Here is an 11864-nt window from a genome sequence, read left to right as displayed (position 1 = left end):
AGTGACACGGTCTGCCATAGTTTAAAGTATTCTAAGCTTGCAACTACAGACATTGGCTGATGCCAACCAGATCGACAAGACAGAAATCACACCAATGCCCAACAGCTGGGGACAGAAGCTGAGCCTTCTCTGAGTTCCCCTGGGCACAGCCTGCTGAGCCCGCCTGAGATCACTGGGACCACATCCCAACACAGGAGCCCAGTGCTGATCTACCGGAACCACTCACTGCCATCTCCACTTTCCATAGCAACTGAAGACCCTCTCTTGTTTCTTTGGTAAACAACAGCAGTGGCAGCACAAGGCACTCCCAATTTACTCACAGCTGCAGGAGTTCAGAGGGGTACTTCTCACAGCCCATAGCCATGCATGTGAGGCCAAGGCTCTCAGTTTAATTTCCACTTCAATTCAGTTGAAGTTTTAGCAGCCTATGCCAAAATCTGATTGAAGCCACTCTAACAATCTCAAACAAATACAATATTGAGATATGCATTCAGTTGGAAGTCGGTGACGCAGCGTTTCCCATGAGCATTTCTTAGAAGCGTTGAGCAGGGAGTGAGAACTTCTCCTACCCCATCCAGTGTGCATTCCACCCGCAGTACTGTTCAGCCTTCAATCTGCCACTTCTGAAAACCAAACCTCTCTCATTCTGAAATCCCAAAGAACAGCATCAATTCATTGCACTACACAGAAAACAGCACTTCTTCCCAGCTTTTAGTATTGAAGAACTCCTGCATGTATCCAGCACACTGCAACAACTAAACCAAAGATGCGATGCGCCAGATAACCTCATTTACCTAATTACAGCTTGACGCAGCAAATAAGAAACGTGCTCTTCATCAATTTACAAGTTTCTAAGACGACACAAAAACTGACAGAATCGGCATAAGCAAAGGCTAAGTTACGTAGTGATGTGCTTTAGCAAAAGTGCAGCACAGCAACAAACCTGCCCAGGTAGCAAAAAAAAGAAAAGAAAAATGTCACCACTTGTGCTACCAAAAAACGCCAACAGCAGATAAAGGTCTTAACTGATTCCAGCACAGTTGAGTCTTTTTTCAAGGGGACTTCTAAATCCAAAACAAAATTATACTCAATTCTCTGAAACAAGGGCATGCTGATGTGAATCGTTTTCACTTTGATCCGCCCTGGGCCTCACAGAAATTCCTCCTGCTATTAAGCTCTCAAAGGTGTAAGTGAATATATATATAATATATGCATATATATCAGGTTGTCATGTTTGTACAATTGACAGGCTCAATCTATTATGCAACAGTCAGACTCGCAGCCTCGTTCCCGGCCATTTGTATCAATACATCACTGATGCAAAAATTAGAAACATTGGTCCAACTTTGGCCTCCCCAACAAGTCTCATCTGCTTTGGGGATTTTTCTTTATTTTGTTGAGTTCAACTTTATCACTTCTAATCCAGCAAACGTTCAATACTGAAATAAACCAAAATTGCATCCAGGCCTTGGGAAAACTTCAGTGATCACGCTGAGAAGGAAGGAGAGAATTGAAGGGCGGTCACATGCAAGGCTGCCTATCTTAGCTGAACCTGCAGAACTTTTTCTTAGCTGTATGCACTCAGAACTCACCTTTTTCTAAGTCACTTCCATAATTCTATAATGCAGCACTGCCCAACACACTGCTGCTTCTGCAAACCAGTTTTCCCCAATAGTTCACTCTGGATACCATAAAATCCCAAACTGTACCTCATCCTTCTCCATATCCCATCTGCAACATCAACAGATACACCAACTACAAGATCAACAGTACTGACTTGAACTACAACCAACATCAGAAGAATAATAAACTTGATCCCATTTGTATGGTAACAAATAAGAAGTCAACAGCAATAGAAGATATGTACAGTACAGAAAATCTCACAACCCCCTTTTTAATTCTATCTTACAGACTTCAAAAACACGCTGAACCCTGAAATATCCATACATCCCATAAGACACTGATGTGTAGAAATATCCATACATCCCATAAGACACCGACGTGTAGAAATTTTATATATAGATATTTTTTAACTCTAAACTGTATGGTAGTAAAACCTAAGAAAACCAAGCAGACCTTCATATAAGAAGTAAAATGTTGTCTATCAGCATCTGTACACCTCCTGCCTGCACCACCAAATTGTGCCTGTCGTACAAAGAACACACACCTGAGAAATGGTTTTCTAGAGGGCATTTGGGCTTTTCTCACTTCAAGCAAAAACGTTCATTAATTGAATGCAATCTCTAAGGATTTATCTGTTTTTTCCCCCTATTTTTAAAGAACTATGTGAAAAGTCACTTTTCATTAAGTATCCGGTTGGGGAAGCCAAAGCAACCCAGCAGCACTCTTTGATCAGCAGATACAAGGCCTCTGCTAGTGTTGGAAGGGTTTTACATACAGCAACTTTAAAATCTTTGGATCGCTGCACCAAAGTCTCAGTTCAGATTACTCCTGCTCTGGAGATATTAGGGATTAGCATTCTGCCAAGTCATTCCTTCTGGGAAGTAATCAAGCTCAGATTCTGGAGTCCCTAAACACAAAGTGCATAAAAGGATCCAGCAAGACGGGATTGGCATCTAATTGCCACTCTGGCTCCATCAACTTGCTGTCAGATTCACTTTTCTTCAGTTCAGTGCCTGAGAGATTTCCAAACAAGGCAGTAAGAATCTGCCAATCCCTGATGTGCATCCACAGCACAAGTACGCTTACTGGGCTGTTTCTATAGCTGGGACACCACTTGGGAAAGCTAAGACAACAACTTGTTCCTCAGACCCATACGTGCTGCAGAGTACTTTGGTCACCTTCCAACGTGCTCACACTTGTGGGCTGGTTAAATGGACTCAGTGGTGCACTATCAACTTCTAAAAAGCCTCCTCTGACCTTCATATCTAAAAGCTTGCATGGTAATTCATTTGCAGATCTTAAAATGGTCAGAGGAGGAGGATCCTGCTTTATGCCAACCACCCACACCGCGGGTATCTGAGATACAGTATAAGCAATATTTTAAAAATAAACAAAAATCCCATAGATTTCTGCTTGTTAGCAAGATGATCAGAACCAGTAAGAGGTTCCAAGACAGGGATTTGAATTTTGTTCATTCATCCCCTGCATCTACTGACTCCTTGGCTTCATAAAGCAATTCCCAAAGCCTTTAGAGAAAGCAGAAGAGCCCACTGGGTACAGATGGAGAACAAGCATGTTATTTAATAACCAGAAACTATGTATGAGAGACCTTTCCAGCTTTATTTTTAGCACAGCATCTCCGTAGGTACAAAGACTGAGCTTGAACACTGAGAGGAACGTAATGGGAAATTTGTTTTAACCATACAGTTCTAGCAGGTTATTAAGATTGCATCATTATCCTCCTTGGACAGTAATTGGCAATAAGACTACACGCTCTGCTCTTAGTTTTTGTTTCATTGATGAGTTGTGAGGAAAGAGGAACGCTGCTCATCCAACGCGCTGTGTATTTAATATTTGGCTTTCTTCAACTCTTCTTCTTACGCAAAGCACAAATGCTGATGATCAATTATTTTAGCAATCATAAGTCAAGCTGAAATTTTACACTCTGTAAACACATTATCATGGCCACCACATTATGCGTTTGAGAAACTCCAACTGCAGCAGCCCATACAAATGAACACTCCGGGCTGAGCTTATGGCACAGCTCTGCTCTCAGTAGGCACGAGAAGTCCTCCTGCCATGAACGAAGCACACACAGATGCTGGGTGCTTTCCTGGGCAGTGCCCAAACACACACATTCATACTCTAAGATGATCACATGCTTGCTTTAAAATTTAAAAATAATAATAGTAACAATCAATATTTATCTCTACTGATGTTAGACTTGTAATACTAATTTGTGTTCAAACAAACTATCATAAAAGACAGATAAATCAAATGAGAGTTACTGTCACATTTGTAGGAAAACTTCTTAAAACTACCCCAGACCGATGACAAGAACAACACTTTCAGAAGCAGCTATTAGACCCTGGGAGCAACCTAGGACGCCTCCATGCTTCATGGATGGCCTAATGCATACTGGGACATAGGTCAGGACAAACGGGATTGGAACACACAGCACTGATGGACGCAGCCCAATGGCCTTCTCTGACACAAAGGAATGGATTGGTGGAGAAAAGGAACAGTTGTGGCTTTAGCCCAAGCTGAGCAAGTCTAAAGGTGACTGCAGTGAGCGCTTACACTCATTCACTGGAAGCTGAGTGAATCCTTGAATTTCTATTTAACTTGGATTCCTCATCAATTCAGTACGTCCCACACACACACACACAAAAAAAAGCCAAATTTGTTTACTTCAGTGTGTAACAATTGGAATGTGTTGGAGAGAGAGCACGTGCTCATGCATACTTGGAAAGAACTGTTACAAATTACTAGGGGAAAAAAATCATATACTGGGCATATGTAATAGGCAGCTCCTGCACAGAGAAACACTATTTCTAATCCACGCCAAAGCAAAGTAAACCTAGCCAAAAAACGTGTTCATAAACACATAATTGTATCCGTGTGTGCATGCATACATTTTCAGGTATTTTATATAGGAGCACACTTTGAAAGCACGAAGGAGAGCACGCTGAGGGCACGATGAACACCGCTTCTCTTCCCCTCGTGCAAGGGCAGCAAAAGCACGTGTGACCACACTGTCACCAACACATGCACACAGCTGTCTGCTGGTGGGAAACAGAACAGCTGTAAGAAGACAGGTTAAGCCATGAGCACCGGGTGGGAGCAAAGCAGAAAGGAACTGACAGGAGTCTGCCTGAGCTTCAGCAGCACCCTGCCTTCAACATATCCCATTCTGCAAATACACCAAGGTTTGTTGTAGCATTCATAATACAAACACATTGCAAAATTCTGGTTTTCACAAGGCTTCTAATGTTTCCATAGACACAAATTAAGTTTCGCATTGCTAAACAGAATTCTCTTGAAGATGTTATGTTTTAAACCACCTTCACCTGAAGTTAATGCTGGGTTAGTTTGGCAGAGTGGTACTTACAGTGCTCCCAGATTTTTGAAATACCTGCAAAATTCCTCTCTTCTCTTTAGCTGAGTATCAGCCTAGTGCAAAACCTCTTCCCACAGCAAAACATTTAACAGCCACAAAAAATAGTCCAAAATTATGAACCTATGACACGCACCAGAGCAATACTTGGCAGATCACAGCACACTCTATTTATATAACAATCACCTAAAGTGATCATTAAATTAATTAAAGCACATACTTAGAATACTGGCTTATAGGCAGTTCCTTTCATATCTGACATACACCATCACTCAGTTTCTGTTGTTCTCTAATAAAAATCTTGTTAACTAAGACTATGCAATCTGAACGTCCACTCCTTAAATAATCAAGAAAAGTGAGCCCACACACTCCTGGAAGTCTCAGACAATATCTGAAGGCCCCTTAAACATTAAGCAACTGGGAATAAAAACAAAACAACAATGCCATCCTTATTTGAGATGGTTTCCGTACGCTTAGACTATGATTGCACATCTTCAGCACGCTCAAGTACATACATACACAAGATGCAAAACATTCGTGTCATTCATTAAAAACACACTTCTTTCACAGGTCTACACCCCTCCACATTTATGTGGACTTCAGATGAACTAGATTACATCCACATTTTGCAGATCTTTCTGCATAGTGCTTCTAAAGAACAGCCGTCCATGTGAGATTTGCCCTTGCCCAGACTTCCATCATCTTCTGCCTGAGCTTATGCTGCTCCTTAAAAAAAGCAAGCTTGTCCCACTCAGATTCGCTCAGGACCCTTCTGAAAAGTTCATTATCTCTTATCTTGCCTCACCTCTTTGTATTCCTCTGCCAGATTCACTTCCCATTCCCTCAAACATAACACACTTACCAGATTCCCTTTTAATAAGGAAGAAGGGCCTTTGCACTTTGCTTATCACTGACTCCAGCTACTGCCAAGTGGCTAACAACATGCTTGACATATTTTCAAATGAGCATCAGCACACTTTCTCACACAGTGCTCATTAGGAGAGGTGCTCCCAAATTCACAAGTCTCCTTTGAATCCCTCTTCAAAAGTCTCCTTTTCCATGTCGACTATAAAAAACTGTGTGCTCAGTAGCTCCAGGTCATTTTCTCTTCCATTAATATATATAATGATTTTTTTGAATTCACAAACTTTTTAGCATTACTGTGTTCTGACACAAAGAACTCTGCAGGGATACACTAAAAAAATACACCAAATTTTCCTTTTTTTTGGACATCACCTCCTAGTTTGATGCCTTTAGCTTTAGCATTGCAGAAACAACAAACACCTCCTGACTACCCTCACTGTAACACTCACCATCCTACAAACCTCTCCCATGACCTCACTCAGCTCGGCTGGGTTCCTCCCACCCACAAACTGAAGACCACGACTCTGAGCAACAAAACTTCTGCTGCTGATTCTGAGTGTAGGGACGACACTGCTTTCCTCTCAGCAGGATGCTTCACTGAGGTCTTACTGAAGACACACAGGAGATGAGCTTGTTTTCCCTTCAGCAGGATGAGCTTCTGGAACTGTTCTGCCTCAAGGACACGAAATGCTGAGTCCAGCATCAAGTATACGAGGAAACGTGCCAACGCTATAAACTTCTGCTGCAAGGATCACCTATGCCAACAGAAGGGAAAGTACAGTACAGTAATCTGAAGCGTGCCAAATCTTCCCTTGGCTACTATGGTTATTTCATCTCCACACCTTGTCTTCCTGCCATGAGAAAAGAATTAGGGCTGAACTTTACGGAGGATGAAGTGACAGCTGTGAAGAACCAGAAACCTGCAGGGAAGTCACAGCCCTGGTTCCTGTGCACCCCAGTAGCAGCCCTCACAGCAGTGTTCTCAGAGCCCGACCCGCCTCCACCTCCCATTCCTCATCCTGCAACAGTAGGAAAAAAAAGAAGTGATCCGATTCCTATTCCTGCTCTAAGAAGCAAAAAGGAATGGAAGAAAAGGAAGTTCAACATGCATGCCTCCATTAGTACACCATGTGAGCAACTTCCCCATGATACCCACAGCACAGCGGTACTGTCCTAATACATTCATATTTTTAACTTTAAGCCAGGAAATCCATTTTTGGTACAGATTTGAAGGCACAAGCAAAGGAGATTCTCTAGTATTGCTTTTGCTTTCCCTTCAGTGTGAACCTGCAAGAACTTCAGTAAATGCACTGTAAGGTTTTATGGTACTCCTCCTCTAAAGATTTTTCTGTTCTTTGCAGAGATGTCTCACTGCTTCTCACGGAGCCACAGATATTTCCAAGCTACTAGCCACAGTCAATCACTGTTATTTTTCACTCTCCAACAGAAACAAGATAATCATTAACTACAGCATCAGGGAAAATAAAATCCATGGTGCCTTGCTAAGTTAACACCGTATATCCAATAAAAATAATCACTTCAGAAATCGCAAACCCGATCATACAATTTTATCCTTGATGCTTCCCATAGTTTCTCCTACAACTCTTAGCCATTTTTTTCCTGTTTCTCTTAACAAGGCTTGCATGAGGTGACCCAGTTTATTTGCACTCCTCCCCAACTGTGAAGAAAAATGTGTTAACATAAACCAAATGGTCCCAGTCATTTTGAAAGGAGCTTTTACCCTGCCAACTACTCGTCCTCTACCACCTCCGTCTACTGCCTTGACACCTTCCAGCCATCTTTTCTCCTAGGCCTCAAATCCTGCCTGATGCCTTCCTGTTCTCTTCCAGGGCCGCAGTCACCCCTGCATCCCTGGGTTCCACCTCCAGCCCTTTGTTCCTTACCACGTGCCAGAACCAGAGCAGCAGGGACAGGCACATCATCCAGCCCCTGCTAAACTGCAGGCTGAAAGCTTCAAACTCTGACCTAGAGAAGGTAAGTGCCCATGCCATCCTTGGCGTATGGTATTACTCAGGTTACTATTTTCATCTTTGCTAAAGCAGAACGTCTGGTAAGCTAATAGCCCCGAAATTGTGTAATACAGCAAGTGGAACAAGGAAAAAGAGGCAAGAAATAGCAGCAAGGAAAAGAACTTAGAAATTTGTACTGCTCTAGCTTTCTTCTGCTGTTAAGGAAAAAAAAAAAAAAGAAATAATTAAACAACCTTACAATAAGCTGCCTGGAGCAAGCTGCATTCAAGTTTCCTCTAGTTTAATAACTACATATTTCTTCACTGCAGAGGCATACCTAAAATTGCCATGAGCCATGCACAAGCAAACAAGCATTTTGATAGTTACGAGGGAGAATATTCAGTGAACACGTACCCAGTAAGTCAAGCCTGAAGGACAGACTGAGAACTGTCATCAGGGAATCCAAAGAGCAAATCACATGGAGGTGTAAAAGCCCACCATTTGCACAAAGCAACTTCCATTTCTTCAGTTACCTGAACTGAGTGCTCCTGTCAGAAGTTCACTTCCAGAAAACATTGGGCAGTTTCCTTGTTCCTGCACCCACTCAGAGGACTCCAGCTGAACCAAGCCAAGGGCTCCCCCAGCTGAAGGTGGAACACCACAAGGCCGCCATTTAAGACAAAGCAAGGAGCTGGGAGGAAATTAAGTAGCTGAATTAAATTTATATGAAACAGTGGAAGAGACGTGGCTGTGACGAGGCACACCTCGTGTTTCATCACACACTGCCTCTCTTCCCAAAGGCTGCAATTCGGTCATGCCATGTCCTTGCCCATTCCCCGGAAATACAACAGGCAAACAGCACAAATAAGGAGCCCATGCCTGTGCCTGGCTCTGCCTGCATTTTTAGGTAGTTTAGATAATTCGTGCAGTCTTTACATCACACTAACACCGGAAAAATGAATACGAATGCAAATCATGGCGGTCCACAACCACCGCCATGTGGTCCTGGCCAACCCACTCCAGGTCTCTGCTTGAGCCACACGGACCCAGGGGACCCGTCCAATCTTACTGTGATTTTCCATCTGGCCACGTATCACGGGCAATCACTGCAGAAAGCTTCAACTGTAGCATGCAGATTTTGGGTTCTTCAGTATCTGCTCTCTGAAACCGCACAGCTGTTTACACTTGTTACTCATAGTAACTACAAAAATAGCAAAATATCCTATTGCCACTCAAAGCTTATCATTTCCAGGAATAAACAGCTCCAAAAAATGCTGCAGGAAGTCATCACTGATGAAGAACAGGTCCTGCCTAATATCCAGCTACGCAACGCTGCACAGGACAGACCAGAACCAGAAGTTATGAGCAAGTAAAGCCAGTTCAGTGCCCTCCACACACACACAACGTTTCATGGTTTCGATCAGCACTGAATTCATCTGCTCTTGCCAACTGAGAAATTTCGGTCTGAATTTTGCACAAATAACCACGACCATCCAGCACGGCCTCCTGAGATCTCGCCTTCACTGGCGCCATGGAAAATGCATTTCCTAAATGAAGTAAAAAACAGAAGAACACTCCAACGAAGGGGAGCTCCAGGTGCCCTGGCAGGTAGCCAGGCTTACACGGGCTCTGATGCAGACTGGATGTGCACTGAGTTTCACGCAACTTGTTCCTCACGTTTTAGGGGAGCGCTACTAAAAGCAACGTGCCTCAGCACAGCACAACTCTGACCACACACCTGGTGAAGGATCACAAGTGTAACGTGCCTCGGTCTGAAACCAGACACCAATGATGCCCGTATTTATCACAGTATGGTTTTCAATCACAAAGCTCCAGAAATTCTCTCCCACAAGCACATACACTTATTTTAATTTCAAATAAATTGAAGCATGGTACTGCAGCCATCAATACTACCACTTAATTGGTTGGAGGCTGCTGCTGAATAATGCAACACATTATTCCCTAATGAGGTTCCATTTCTTGCCTCAAAATTTGACTGTTTCATCCAGCTCAGTAAGTATGGGGACACCTAAAAAAGCTCCAAAATATCATACTCCAGGCACAGATACCACCACAAGAACAACTTTGTCTCAAAGATTGGCCAAGACTGATAAACGGGCAACCAAATGTACAAACAGGCTCTCAGATGTGGATGATCACTCCTTAAAAATCTACTAGCCTACAACTAGAAGTGAAACTACTATATGTACTGTATATCCACATCACCCGAGGTAATCCAGAAATTAGATTGATGAACCAACTTAAGCAGGTACTTCTCTAGCTCTTCCTAATCTTCCATTAATCCAGCAAGCATTCTTCTCAAGTGAGCCCAGCCCTTCCTACTCCAAAACCACACACACTGTATGTGACTTTGGACAAGGACCATTCAGGGCCTTGACTGTCCTCAACTAAAAATCCTGAAACTGGTTATTAAACATCCATACCCACTGCAGTCCAAAAGCAGACAGTAATTTCCTTTCATTGTGGTGTAGTGATAAGACACAGCAGACACTCAAATACAGCTTGGTATGACAGTAAAGCACTTCATGTATCTTCCAGCAGTAACTCCTTGAGATCCACATTCACAGTCTTTTAGTAATTTCTCACACCACAGCCATTCCCAACTCTTCCCATGAGTTTCTACTGTCAGTAATACCTAGTCTTTCCCTGCTTAAAACCTCTGTCAACTTGTATTTCTGTCAATGCCAGCCTGACTTGTTCACACAACATAAGAAGCCGCTTCTTATCAGATCTGTCCACAGGGCACCCATACCATTACAAGACTTTATCCCAGTAAAGGCTGGGATCAAAGCCAACCATGCTGTCAGGATGAACTTAGACTCAAAGGAAGTCAATTCAAGATGGGACCTCTCAAGCTATGAAGTACGTCTCATCACCACGAGTGATAAATGAAAATAGAAGTCCATTCTCTGCAAGCAACGCATTTTCAGAAGTCTGATTTTAAAAGATAAATTATTTGGAGCCACAGACAGATCTACACTGCAATACATGTAGGGTGATTAAGATCAGCTGGGGACAAGACATCAGTCCAAGCCTCAGCAGATATGGCAGTACAAGGAAACTGGGCCTACAGACACTCGAAGAGGCAGAGCCCTGGCCATAGAGTCATAGCCATGGGCTGGGAACTCACCCCAGCGGGCTGATGGCATTCTGCTATGCTGACTACAGCGCATCCCTGCTTCCACAGTATTTAAATAATTGTTTGCATATCATTTGTTTCAATTATTTTGCATGCCTATCATAACAGCTGGGACATTTTATGAAATATTTCACAAAAATGCAGTTTTATAGGAATCTTGCTGTGAATTAATTACGTCGATATAATGAACCACAAAATAAAAATTAGCCCATTAATAATGAAGTCCATCAGCCTTTCCACACCGTCCCATTCCAGTAATCATACCAAGCCACCAAATACCAGAATTCCAAGTAAACAGAACTAAACTATTTCATTCACACATACATAAAAAAAACAATAATAATAATAATTCTTCCCTGCTCCTCCTGCTTAAGTTACCCAGCATGGAATTTTATTATAACATTTCTAACAATAGTCCCTTTAAAAAAAACAATAGAATAAATCATATCTGTGCTAGGGTCAGAATGCAGAAACAGGTGGATGTGCCACAAGAACCTGGTTTTGGTATTAGACCTGGATAAAGCTGAGACAGTTGGGAATGGGCTGGAGTTGCTGGCTGTTCTACTGGCAGTGAATGAAGAACACTTTTTTATTGAGAAAGGGCGGTGCTAGCGAGAAGCTACAGGTGTTGAGCAAACATTACTGCTGTTGTAATCGATAATTATGTGCTCGAGCAGCAAGGAGGAGTTTGAAGGGAAAACTGTGCAGCATTATTTTATGGGTTTGATGTTGTTTTGCTTTGGAGAACTTTACTGAGATGGATTTACTACTTCAAAAAAAACAGTAAAAAAAAAAAGACACTGTATCATAAGCAGTAACTGTCTTCCAAGAACAAATTCTGCAGAGGTGT

The 11864-nt window shown here is 42.5% G+C and overlaps 1 protein-coding gene across 14 annotated transcripts in view; it reads right to left on the bottom strand.

Moving 5' to 3' along the window:
- Nucleotides 1-11864, bottom strand: part of TBL1XR1 (transducin beta like 1 X-linked receptor 1) — a gene marked incomplete in the record, with an annotated part of 115069 nt that overhangs the window by 64103 nt on the left and 39102 nt on the right. For 2 of the 14 annotated variants that reach the window (NM_001396214.1, NM_001031369.3), the window contains 1 exon segment: nucleotides 7496-7515. The exons of the other annotated variants lie outside the window; for them this stretch is intronic. 14 annotated transcript variants of the gene reach the window in all.

This window comes from Gallus gallus, chromosome 9 (assembly GCF_016699485.2).
Source record: "Gallus gallus isolate bGalGal1 chromosome 9, bGalGal1.mat.broiler.GRCg7b, whole genome shotgun sequence".
Lineage (NCBI taxonomy): Eukaryota > Metazoa > Chordata > Aves > Galliformes > Phasianidae > Gallus > Gallus gallus.
The sequence above is the reverse complement of the archived record's forward strand: the minus strand, read 5'-3'. Positions and strand labels throughout refer to the sequence as shown.